A 14,809-nucleotide genomic window follows, 5' to 3' on the forward strand; every position below is an offset into this window, starting at 1 on the left:
TGAGGAGGCAGGGTTTCAAAGATGGCAGACCTGGGGGCCTTCATTAGGCCCACAGGCTGCCATAACAACCACTGTAAATGGCCAATCGTGCCACGGGGGGGACGCAATGCGGTGTTTGAGGGTGTGCCCCCTGATTCTAACAATTTAAGTGAAACGCTCGCGATTGACAGCGGCATTTAAGGTGTTAAATGAACTTTGCCCTTTGCAGTGAGGTGTCGGCTGTGTAACATAGCCGTCACCCGTTGTGTATGGAGCGAGCTCAGCCCATGAGCTCGATCCATAGTTCCCCTTAACGGCTGCCGTGTACCAGTACGTGACATGTCGTTAAGGGGTTAATGATTCATGAGTCATGATTAATGATACATGATTAACGATTCATGATACATGATTAATGATTCATGATACAAGAGACATGATCCGTGAGTCATGAGTAATGAATCATGATACATTAGGAGGGGGGAACAAGTTAGTCTTTGCTGCGCTCCACCTGCCACTTCCACCCCTCTGACGTCACTTCCACCTCAGGGATGAGGGAACGCCGGCTGAACATCGAGTGCCAAAAACTCGATCCCTGAGTGCTAGAACGCCAGAACTTCTGAGAGATAGCTCCCCGTACACCAATCTCATCCAGCATATACATGCTACCGATGCCTTTGCTTCCCCCAGCGCCCCTGGATGCTGGGTGCCTCATGCTCGTGCTTTAAGTCTCTGGGAAGAGACATGAGGTGAATCTCTACTATTACTATGCAGAAAGTGGGAAAGAAACAGGAAATAAGAGGCTGCCTTCTACATGTATTGGCTTGGGTGAGAGGTGAAAGCCAAATGCTGCTTATATAAACATACACACACTATTGTCGTATACTGACTGCACCGGCTTTATCAATCAATTTGCATTACTTGCACAAGCTGGGTCGAGGTATTTCCCTGTCCGAAGTAAAATCGTATAATCCACTGTTAAACTAACTTGACTGACCCGTGGAAGCTTGAGAGGCTGGAGCTTTATATGACCCTGATATACTGAGGCCTTTGGAGTGCATAATATAATATTGGATGACAAGAGGCAATATAAAGCGATATTTTTGAACTGTTCAACTGTCAAATTGTTGCATTAATTGCCTGTTTCTACCCCTTGTTAACATCATAAAATCCTGGAAAATCTAGGAGATCTTTGTTGGGGCCGCAGGTACTTTGCTGGTACTGTGCTGCTACCAGATTTAAATACATTGCAGGTAAAATTATGGGTAGTATAGGTTATGAAGCATGAACAATATTTTCCCCCTTTTTTATTTTTTTGAGGGGACTTGCATTATGTCATAGGACACTCTATTGAGCGATATTGTATGCTAATTAGGCAATTGTTTATGTATTAACCGTGCCAAATAATACTTGTCAAAAGGAATAACGGATAAAAAGCTGGACAAACATCTTAAAAAAAGCCATCTGGGGAATCTCTGATTTATTGGAGCACAGGAGATTAAACACATGCACCAAAATCTGACAACATGAAATCAGGAGGAGATGGTATAAGATAGAGATAAAGGTGTACCAAAATCGGACCCTTTTTCTAGGATGGAAAAATAGTATCATGTATCATTAATAATGAATTATGTATCATGTATCATGAATCATTTATCATGAATCATGTACTATGAATCATTAATAATGAATCATTCAAGGGTGTAACTAGGAAAGACTGGGCCCCATAGCAAACTTTTGACTGGGGCCCCCCCTCCCCTGGGTGTCACGCAACTCCCCCTTGTAGATAGTGCCTTTTTTACAGCCCCCACTGTAGATAACGTCATACAGCCCCCGCTGTAGATAATGTCATACAGCCCCCCCTGTAGATAACGCCATACAGCCCCCTGTAGATAACGCCATACAGCCCCCTCTGTAGATAACATCATACAGCCCACCCTGTAGATAACGCCATACAGCCCCCTCTGAAGATAACGTCATACAGCCCCCCTGTAGGTAACGCTATACAGCCCCCCTGTAGATAACGCCATACAGCCCCCCTGTAGATAATGCCATACAGTCCCCCCTGTAGATAATGTCATACAGCCCCCCCTGTAGATAACGCCATACAGCCCCCTGTAGATAACGCCATACAGCCCCCTCTGTAGATAACATCATACAGCCCACCCTGTAGATAACGCCATACAGCCCCCTCTGAAGATAACCTCATACAGCCCCCCTGTAGGTAACGCTATACAGCCCCCCTGTAGATAACGCCATACAGCCCCCTCTTTAGATAACGCCATACAGCCCACCCTGTAGATAACGCCATACAGACCCCCCTGTAGATAATGCCATACAGACCCCCCTGTAGATAACACCATACAGCCCCCCCTGTAGATAACGCCATACAGCCCCCTGTAGATAACGCCATACAGCCCCTGTAGATAACGCCATACAGCCCACCCTGTAGATAACCCCATACAGACCCCTTTGTAAATAGCGCCATACAGCCCCCCTGTAGATAACGCCATACAGCCCCCCTGTAGATAACTCCAAACAGCCCACCCTGTAGATAACGCCATACAGCCCCCCCTGTAGGTAACGCCATACAGCCACCCCTGTAGATAGCGCCATACAGCCCCCCGTAGGTAACGCTATACAGCCCCCACTTTAGGTAACGCTATACAGCCCCCCTGTAGGTAACGCTATACAGCCCCCCCTGTAGGTAACTCTATACAGCCCCCCCTGTAGGTAACTCTATACAGCCCCCCCTGTGGGTAACTCTATACAGCCCCCCCTGTGGGTAACTCTATACAGCCCCCCCTGTAGGTAACACCATACAGCCCCCCTGTAGGTAACGCCATACAGCCCCGCCTGTAGGTAATGCCATGCAGCCCCAACTCCCCCAAAAAATTCGACCTATAGTGTCCTACAAAAAACATGTATCCCCTATCCACAGGATACATGTGTGATCGCTGGCACTGATAAGGACAAGGGGGGACCGAAAGTCTCCCAAAGTTCTCCATGACTAACCTCTGACTTCCGGAGTCTGCGCAGCTCAATAAAAATGAAAGGAGCGCTGGTCACGCATGCGCACAAGCGCGACCGGCGCTCCATTCATTTCTACGGAGCTGCTGACACAGACCCCGGAAGTCCGAGGTTTGTGATGGAGAACTTCAGGGGACTTTCGGTCCCCCGTTCCCCCTATCGCTGCCAGCGATCACACATGTATCCCCTATCCTGTGGATAGGGGATACATGTCTTATGTAGGAACAACCCCTTTAATGGCAGAGCGGGGAGATGCCTCCCTGCTCTGCCATAGTGTATAGTGGCGTCGCGCTGTAGCAGCCATAGCGGCAGCTAGCGGAGCCTCCGGCCATGGTGGGCGACACGGGCCCCCTCATGCCGTGGGCCCCGTAGCAGCCGTTACGGCTGATATAGCGGTAGTTACGCCACTGGAATCATTTATCATGAATCATGAATCATAAATCAAATCATGAATCATAAATCATGTATCATTAATCATGAATTATTAATCATGAATTATTCATCATGAATAATGTATCATGAATCATGTATTATGAATAATTAATAATAAATCATTTATTATGTATCATTAATCGGAAATCATGAATAATGTATTATGAATCATGAATCATCATTAAAGGGTTATTCCCAAGTTGATAAATGTAGCTATTAAGCTCCCCCATGTAAAAATAAGAACTTTTCTAATTACCTGTCCGTCGCCCAGCGATGTCGTTTTCCTGTGATTCTTGATTGAAGTCCAGGTCGGTCCCTCTTTGTATCTTGCGCGTTGTCTAGGTTCCCGGCCACCGCTATTTACCTTTAGCGGTGACCGCGCATGCGTAATAACATCCTCTCCTTCCTGAGGAGAGGATGTCATTTATCTTGTGAACGCGCATCTCGGCGCATGCGCCGTAGATGCACGGCGAGACACCAGGCGAGACACCAGGCGAGACACCAGTCGCACGGTATGTATGTATATATATATATATATATATATATATATATATATATATATATATATGTATTTGTGTGTGTTTGTTTGTGTATGTGTGTGTTTGTGTATATATGTGTGTTTGGGTATGTGTCTTTGTCTGTTTTTGTTTTTAGATGTGTGTTTGTGTATATGTGTTTGTGTGTTTGTGTATATATGGGTGTGTTTGTGTATATGTGTTTGTGTATATGTTTGTGTATATGTGTGTGTATATATGGGTGTATTTGTGTATATGTTTGTGTGTAGATGTTTGTGTGTGTGTGTGTTTTTGTATATGTGTGTGTTTGTGTATATGTGTGTGTTTGTGTGTTTATGTGTGTGTATATATGGGTTTGTTTGTGCATATGTTTGTGTGTAGATGTTTGTGTGTGTGTTTTTGTATATGTGTGTTTGCGTATATGTGTGTATATGGGTGTGTGTTTGTGTGTTTATGTGTGTGTGTGTTTGTGTATATGTGTTTGTGTATGTTTGTGTGTGTTTGTGTGTATATGTGTGTGTTTGTGTATATATGGGTCTGTTTGTGTAAATGTGTTTGTGTATATGTGTGTTTGTGTATATGTGTGTTTGTGTATATGTGTGTGTGTATATGAGTGTATATGGGTGTGTGTTTGTGTGTTTATGTGTGTGTTTGTGTATATATGGGTGTGTTTGTGTATATGTGTTTGTGTATATCTTTGTGTGTGTGTGTATATGTGTGTGTTTGTGTATATATGGGTCTGTTTGTGTACATGTGTTTGTGTATATGTGTATATGTGTGTGTTTGTGTATATGTGTGTGTTTGTGTATATGTGTGTGTTTGGGTATATGTGTGTTTTGGGTATGTGTTTTTGTTTGTATATGTGTGTTTGTGTATATGTGTGTATATGTGTTAGTTTGTGTATATGTGTGTATAGGTGAGTGTCTCTTTATGTGTGTGTGTGTGTGTGTGTGTGTGTGTGTGTTTGTGTATATCTTGTTGTGTTTGTGTATAACTGTGTATATGTGTGTGTTTGTGTATATGTGTGTGTGTGTGTGTGTGTGTTTGTGTATATGTGTGTGTGTGTGTTTGTGTATATGTGTGTGTGTGTGTTTGTGCATATGTGTGTGTTCTTGTATATGTGTGTGTTTGGGTATGTGTGTTTTTGTTTGTATATGTGTGAGTTCGTGTATATGTGTGTGTGTTTGTCTGTTTATGTGTGTGTGTGTGTGTGTGTGTGTGTATATCTTGTTGTGTTTGTGTATATATGTGTGTGTTTGTGTATGGTTGTTTGTCTGTGTGTGTGTGTGTGTGTGTGTATATATGTGTGTAGGTGAGAAGTATTGGTATTGTTCACATTGATAACTGTTTTTTTATGTTGTTGCAGATTTTGATGTACCGATTGGACTACATCTTCGATTCGTTGGACTACTGCGTAGATCTACGTTTTTTCAAATTTTAATATAATGGTTGACAAGGGTTTTGTTGGGGATTTCTTATTTCAATAAAAAAGAATTGTCTTTGTGTTTTTTTTAAACTTTATTAGTGCCTAGATAATGGCAGTTGGCTGATTGACAGCGTCCATTATTAAGGCGGTACTTAGTGTTAGCCGGTGCAGAGGCTAGCACTAACCACCCATTATTACCCCGGTACCCACCACCACCAGGGGTGCCGGGAAGAGCTTGGTACGATCCAGTACCCGACCATCTGTTGTGATGGTCGGGTACTGGGGCGGGCGCAAGCTGGTATTATGAGACTGGGAAGGGCCAAAAACAGTGGACCTTCCCACCCTTGTAATGCTAGGCTGCTGCTGCTGTGTTGTATCGGGCTGTTTATAAAAATGGGGGGGGACCCCCACGTCGTTTTTTTTTTTAAATTTAACAAATGTAACAATAGACGGGTCCCCCACATTTTTAATAACCAGCCATATACAAGGCCGCAGCAGTCTGGCATTACATGGGTGGGAAGGGCCACTGGTTTTGTCCATTCCCAGGCTAATAACACTGTGTTGTATGTGGCTGGTTATGATAAATTGGGTGGAACCCCATGTCTTTTTTTTTAAAAAATTTAAAATTAATAAATAAATAATAATAAAAAAACGACGTGGGGTCCCCCACACTTTTATAACCAGCCAGATAAAACACAACAGCAGAAGCCTAGCATTACAAGGGTGGGAAGGTCCACTGTTTTTGGCCCTTCCCAGCCTCATAATACCAGCCTGCGGCCACCCCAGAGCCCGACCATCACAACAGATGGTCGGGTACTGGATCGTACCTGGCTCTTCCCGGCACCCCTGGTGGTGGTGGGTACCGGGGTAATAATGGTGGTTAGTGTTAGCCTCTGCACCGGCTAACACTAAGCCTCGCCTTAGTAATGGATGTTGTCACTCAGACAGCGGCCATTACTAAAGTGGTAGTAATAAAATTTGAAAAGAAAAGACAAAGATATAGATAAAATATTTTATTGAAATAAAGCACCCCCAACACAACCCTCATTAACCATTTTATTGTAGAAAAACAAAATGTCGTCTAAGTAGTCCTCGAAACCGACGTAGTCCAAACACCAAACCTGTAAAAAAAAAAAATACATACATACATATATGTATGTATATATGTGTGTATGTTTGCATGTATGTTTGCATGCATGCATACATGCATACATGCATACATGCATGCATACATACATACATACATACATACATACATACATGCAAACATACATGCAAACATACACACATATATACATACATATATACATACATACACACACATATATACATACATACATGCAAACTATCATACATACATACATGCATACACACATGAAAACACATACATACAAACAAACATGCAAAGATACATACATACATACATACATATATACAAGCATACACAAACATACATGCAAACATAATTGCATACATGCACATATATATATATATATATATAAACATACATGCAAACATACATACATGCACATATATACATACATGCCAACAAACATACATGCCAACATACATACATACATGCCAACATACATACATACATACAAACATACATACAAACATGCCAACATACATATATGCAAACATACATACATGCAAATATATACATGCAAACATAAATACATGCAAACATAATTACATACATGCACATACATATAAACATACATGCAAACATACATGCAAAAATAAATACCTGCAAACATACAAACATGCGCATATAAATACAGATACATGCCAACATACATACATGCCAAAATACATATATGCCAACATACATACATGCCAACATTCATACATGCAAACATACATACATGCCAACAAAAATACATGCAAACATACATACATGCAAACATACATACATACATGCAAATATATACATGCAAACATAAATACATGCAAACATAATTACATACATGCACATATATATATAAACATACATGCAAACATACATGCAAAAATAAATACATGCAAACATACATACATGCACATATATACATACATACATGCCAACATACATACATGCCAACATACATACATGCCAACATGCATGCAAGCATACATACATGCAAACATACATACATGCAAATATATACATGCAAATATACATACAAACATGCACATATATACATACATACCAACATACATGAAAACATACATGCACATATATACATACATACATGACAACATACATACATACATACATACATACATGACAACATACATACATGCAAACAAACATACATGCAAACATAATTACATACATGCACATATATAAACATACATGCAAACGTACATGCAAAAATAAATACATGCAAACATACATACATGCACATATATACATACATGCCAACATGCATACATGCCAACATACATACATGCATGCCAACATACATACATACATGCCAACATACATACATGCCAACATACATACATGCAAACATACATACATGCCAACATACATGCCAACATACATACATGCAAACATACATACATGCAAACATATACATGCAAACATAAATACATGCAAACATAATTACATACATGCACATACATATAAACATGCATGCAAACATACATGCAAAATAAATACCTGCAAACATACACATATATACATACATGCCAACATACATACATGCCAACATACATACATGCCAACATACATACATGCAAACATACATACATGCAAACAAACATACATGCCAACATACATACATGAGAGAAATGCAAATAGAACAAGCGGATCTACAACGGCGCTGCTAATTGATGTGGACGAGATAAATCCCGAAGTCAAGTAGTAAGTTTGAATAAACTCTTTTATTCGCAACGCGTTTCAGCGCCGAACTGGCGCTTTCATCAGGCATAGGGATACAGAAAGCAAGACACAAGTTTATATAGGGCCAGTTCAGATTGAGCAATTGGGTAAAAAACCGCGAAAAACAAATCGGAAGGTCAAAGTTCACATTTAGCAATCCGATCTGCTATAAATAAATGAAAGTTTTAATACATAAGTAAAAGGGTATAATTAATAAGGGACTATACGTCCTATCGGGAAATGATAATAGAACATAGTAAAATACAACTGAGTGCAGTATATAAAAGACAGTTTATCATTCAAAAGTTTAAAACAATAGTTAGGAGTGAGTGAAAACTTGATTTTATTAGTGTATTCATGAATGAAAGGTATGTATGTGGAATACTATAGTATGTCAGTGGAAATGTTTATGTTTACATGTTGCCACGGAGACCCAATGTGTTACGGAAGCCGAGGCGTTCCATACCGGATGGAACGCATGGTGAACCGCATATGGTGGAACGCAAGGTGAACCGCATTCCGTCTCGGGTCGTGGATTTACTCGGACAGGAACGGGACCTTGGAGCGATTGTTCCAAAGAAGGAAGGAGAAGGGAAATATAGAAGTATGGGGATCGGAGGACAGGTGAGTGAGGATGGAATATTAGATATAAACTAGGGTCATGATGCGGCCCATATGCTAATTTGTCACCTGTCGGCGTCTACTTGTATAGAACGCTGGGCAGTTTTTAAAGAATGAGCACAGTAGTACGGTAGTCTAAGCCAATATTCAAAGAGCAAAAATATACAAATATAACAATATATGCACATTAAGCTTTTTATTCATTTGAACGGAACGAATGACTAAGTAAGCGCAAAAAATAGTGATAATACCAGGAAACTGTTTGGAGATGAGGTGTGACGGGGTACCGCAACAGATTTATTTAATTAATTTATTTAATTAATTTTAAGGAAGATATATGATTACATAAGGTGTTACAATGATGATTGATTAGGCAGCTAGTGTATTAATTAGTCCAATGAGGACTCTGCGATGTCGTTTAAACCAAGAGGATGAAGTGTATTCATTTTAAGGATCCAGTAGTTCTCCCTCTGTTTCAGCTTGCTAAATCTGTTTGGGACATCAACGTTAATGTGTTCTATTGGTGTAATTTTGATTTTGTTAAATTGGCAGTCATGTTTTTGGAGAAAATGTCGGGAAATGCTGTGTTTAAGGTAGCCAGTGTTTACATTAAACCGATGATTGTTAACCCTGGTTCTCAGACATTGGGTTGTTCTTCCAATATACTGCAATTGGCACGGGCACTCTAATAGATAAATAATGTATGAGCTGCCACAGTTAAGGAAAGTTTGTATAGTGAAGGATTCTTTGGTAACTGTGGATGTATAGTTATATTTTTTATGACTAATGGAATTGCAGCACAAGCAGCGCGAGTGTCCACATTTATATGACCCTTTTATATCAGAAAGAAAGTTAGTGTGTGGTATAAGATGCTTCCTTACTCTGCTAGGAGCCAGAATATTTTTTAACGTCAGGGATCGTCTGAAGGTGATATTCGGTTTGCATGATAATGTATCTTTTAGGAAGGGGTCGCTTTTAAGGATGTGCCAATGTTTGGACAGAATGTTCCTAATTGTTTTATTGCCTCTATTGTAAGTCGTAATGAAGTTAAGATTAGTGCTATTAGTGCTTAATTTGGAGTTCTTAGTAGATGGATTCAGACACGACACTTGAGTGAGTTCTGAAGCTTTGGACCGTGCCCCTTTTATAAGGTTAGTTGGGAAACCTTTATCTCTGAATCTTTTTTCAAGGATTGAGCATTCTTTGTTAAAATCTTTGTCAGTGCTACAATTTTTTCTAATCCTTCTGAATTGGCCAAAAGGTATGTTTTTCAACCAGGGGCGGTGGTGGGCGCTTCTGAAGTTAATATAACTGTTAACGTCAACTTGTTTGAAGTGTGTTCTCGTTGTGAATTTGTTGTTGACGTTATCATAATTGATCGTGAGATCCAAAAAGTCTATGGATGTGGGGGAGAATGTGTATGTAAATGTTAGATCGTAATTGTTTTTGTTAAGGGTTTCAATGAAGCGCATAGCTTCCTCCTCAGTGCCTTTCCAAATTAGAAACAGGTCATCGATGTAGCGTTTGTAAAATAGTATGTTATTTTTATAGGGGTGTTCGCCATAGATGTAGGTATTTTCAAACGACCCCATATAGAGGTTTGCATAGGATGGTGCAAAGCGGCTTCCCATTGCACACCCTTTTATTTGATGGTAGAATTTATTGTCAAAGCTGAAGATGTTGTGTTTGAGAATGAAATCAATGCAGTTTGTTAGAAAGTCAACCTGGGGTTTGGAGATGGTGTTAATTAAGGAAAGAAATGAATGGGCTACTTCTATGCCTTTATTGTGCGGGATATTGCTGTATAGGGTGGTTACATCTGCTGTCAAAAAACAAACTGGGGATGCTGAAGGATCAATTTTTAGAACATTAAGGTCCCTGATCAGTTGTGTAGAGTCTTTGAGATGGGATGGTAGGGTGAGAACTAGGGGTTGAAGATGAAGGTCAATGAAGTGTGAGAGGTTGCTGGTGAGGGAACCTATTCCCGAAATGATGGGACGCCCGGGGGGATCTGTAAGTGATTTATGGATCTTAGGTAGGTGGTAAATGAAGGGCATATTTGGAAATGTAACAGAAAGGAACCGTTTCTCTTTTTTATTTATCAATCCTGATAAGGATGCTGACTCAATCAAATTCTGGTATTCCAGTATGTAAGTGGATAGTGGATTTGTGCTCAATTTACTATAAAATGTAGTGTCGCTAAGAATCCTCGTAGTCTCTTTGAGGTATTTTTCTTTATCCTGAACGACAATGCCCCCTCCTTTGTCAGCCGGGCGAATTATGATATCTTGATTTCTTTGGAGGTCCCTCATGGCCTTCCTTTCGTGTGTATTTAAATTGTCAGGGTAATGGGACGGTAGGTCTAGGGTTCTAAATTCATTACTTACAAGGGACGAAAAAGTTTCAATCATAGGGCCTTGATGGTGGGTTGGATAAAAACTGGATTTGGGGTGGACTTCCACTGGAATGGCTCTGGGTGAGGTTGGGTTTTCAGATAATTCTATGGTTGTGCTGGATGTGGGGATGGGTTTAGTCATGGCAAAATGTCTGGTGAGGGTAAGCTTTCTTGTGAATCTATTGAGGTCCATGAAAAGCTCAAAGTTATTAATTGACGATGTAGGGCAGAACGAAAGGCCTTTGTTCAAAAGACTGTGTTCATCACTGCTCAAAGTATGTACTGACAGATTGAAAGTTTTTATTTTTATTGTTGGACAAGATTCCTCTTTTTGTTCAGGGATGGATGTAGTTTTGTGTCGTTTTTTGTGTCAAGGAACAATTACTACTCTATAGTGATCACTGTGATTTCCCCAAATTGGAGGAATCCACCAGCAAAAGATTAATCTTATATGAAAAGGATCTCATTTGGAGAAAAGTCAAAAAATTCAAAAGAGACCAATCAGATTACGCCAGTAACCCTACAGGCGATTGGAAATCAAGTACCATTCCTCCGGCACACAAGGACACTACCGTATCCGATCACAACATCATTGCTAATAGGAACATTCCAAGCCTATCCATTCATACCACTCCTCGGAATAGGGTCACAACCCACAGCAGGTCCTTCAGGAATAGCTCCAAGTCTAGACCCAATTTAAATGACAGAACTATAGCACACAGAAGAGAGGATATTTTGGAGATCCAAAAACACCCTCTGAGAACAAACACCCCAATCATGGTCCCAAGCTTACTGTGTGCTAACACAGCCACAACTCACACCCCTCATCACGGTTCACAACCTAACTTACCATTAAAGTGCATTCACTTTAGCCCCAAAATACCCATGAACGCATTTAAATCCTCCGAGTTAGCAATACACTTATCTAAGCTCCCTTCCGTATCTGAACCAATGGAAGTACCCCCAACCTCCATTGACCTTTCCCACACATGTTTGATCAACGATTCCATTGACGAGGAGGATGGTAACCATTTTCCATCCCTCCTCGAACTATCAATACATGACCCCCCCTTTTTTTCCAACCCCAATTCACCTGACGATCATTCCTTTAGTCCCACAGAGGAGCGCAACGTCACCCAGGGGTCCAATAACCCCAGCACTGATTTGGCTACCTCGGCTTTTGACATCACTTATGCAGCGGCCTCTTTTTTAGGACTACCCTCCCAACTAGTCAGACCTCCATTAACTCCCACTGTCGTGAGCAAGGATATACTGATCCCTTACATTATGAGCCCCAAAGCTCAAACTATCACCAGTTTCTTCCCCAAAATCCAGAAAATCTCTACCAAAAGGAAACTAGGTACAGACCCAGAGGACGAAGAGGGGGCAAAAAACGACACAAAACTACATCCATCCCTGAACAAAAAGAGGAATCTTGTCCAACAATAAAAATAAAAACTTTCAATCTGTCAGTACATACTTTGAGCAGTGATGAACACAGTCTTTTGAACAAAGGCCTTTCGTTCTGCCCTACATCGTCAATTAATAACTTTGAGCTTTTCATGGACCTCAATAGATTCACAAGAAAGCTTACCCTCACCAGACATTTTGCCATGACTAAACCCATCCCCACATCCAGCACAACCATAGAATTATCTGAAAACCCAACCTCACCCAGAGCCATTCCAGTGGAAGTCCACCCCAAATCCAGTTTTTATCCAACCCACCATCAAGGCCCTATGATTGAAACTTTTTCGTCCCTTGTAAGTAATGAATTTAGAACCCTAGACCTACCGTCCCATTACCCTGACAATTTAAATACACACGAAAGGAAGGCCATGAGGGACCTCCAAAGAAATCAAGATATCATAATTCGCCCGGCTGACAAAGGAGGGGGCATTGTCGTTCAGGATAAAGAAAAATACCTCAAAGAGACTACGAGGATTCTTAGCGACACTACATTTTATAGTAAATTGAGCACAAATCCACTATCCACTTACATACTGGAATACCAGAATTTGATTGAGTCAGCATCCTTATCAGGATTGATAAATAAAAAAGAGAAACGGTTCCTTTCTGTTACATTTCCAAATATGCCCTTCATTTACCACCTACCTAAGATCCATAAATCACTTACAGATCCCCCCGGGCGTCCCATCATTTCGGGAATAGGTTCCCTCACCAGCAACCTCTCACACTTCATTGACCTTCATCTTCAACCCCTAGTTCTCACCCTACCATCCCATCTCAAAGACTCTACACAACTGATCAGGGACCTTAATGTTCTAAAAATTGATCCTTCAGCATCCCCAGTTTGTTTTTTGACAGCAGATGTAACCACCCTATACAGCAATATCCCGCACAATAAAGGCATAGAAGTAGCCCATTCATTTCTTTCCTTAATTAACACCATCTCCAAACCCCAGGTTGACTTTCTAACAAACTGCATTGATTTCATTCTCAAACACAACATCTTCAGCTTTGACAATAAATTCTACCATCAAATAAAAGGGTGTGCAATGGGAAGCCGCTTTGCACCATCCTATGCAAACCTCTATATGGGGTCGTTTGAAAATACCTACATCTATGGCGAACACCCCTATAAAAATAACATACTATTTTACAAACGCTACATCGATGACCTGTTTCTAATTTGGAAAGGCACTGAGGAGGAAGCTATGCGCTTCATTGAAACCCTTAACAAAAACAATTACGATCTAACATTTACATACACATTCTCCCCCACATCCATAGACTTTTTGGATCTCACGATCAATTATGATAACGTCAACAACAAATTCACAACGAGAACACACTTCAAACAAGTTGACGTTAACAGTTATATTAACTTCAGAAGCGCCCACCACCGCCCCTGGTTGAAAAACATACCTTTTGGCCAATTCAGAAGGATTAGAAAAAATTGTAGCACTGACAAAGATTTTAACAAAGAATGCTCAATCCTTGAAAAAAGATTCAGAGATAAAGGTTTCCCAACTAACCTTATAAAAGGGGCACGGTCCAAAGCTTCAGAACTCACTCAAGTGTCGTGTCTGAATCCATCTACTAAGAACTCCAAATTAAGCACTAATAGCACTAATCTTAACTTCATTACGACTTACAATAGAGGCAATAAAACAATTAGGAACATTCTGTCCAAACATTGGCACATCCTTAAAAGCGACCCCTTCCTAAAAGATACATTATCATGCAAACCGAATATCACCTTCAGACGATCCCTGACGTTAAAAAATATTCTGGCTCCTAGCAGAGTAAGGAAGCATCTTATACCACACACTAACTTTCTTTCTGATATAAAAGGGTCATATAAATGTGGACACTCGCGCTGCTTGTGCTGCAATTCCATTAGTCATAAAAAATATAACTATACATCCACAGTTACCAAAGAATCCTTCACTATACAAACTTTCCTTAACTGTGGCAGCTCATACATTATTTATCTATTAGAGTGCCCGTGCCAATTGCAGTATATTGGAAGAACAACCCAATGTCTGAGAACCAGGGTTAACAATCATCGGTTTAATGTA

Source organism: Rhinoderma darwinii, chromosome 2 (genome assembly GCF_050947455.1).
Source record: "Rhinoderma darwinii isolate aRhiDar2 chromosome 2, aRhiDar2.hap1, whole genome shotgun sequence".
NCBI classification, from domain to species: domain Eukaryota; kingdom Metazoa; phylum Chordata; class Amphibia; order Anura; family Rhinodermatidae; genus Rhinoderma; species Rhinoderma darwinii.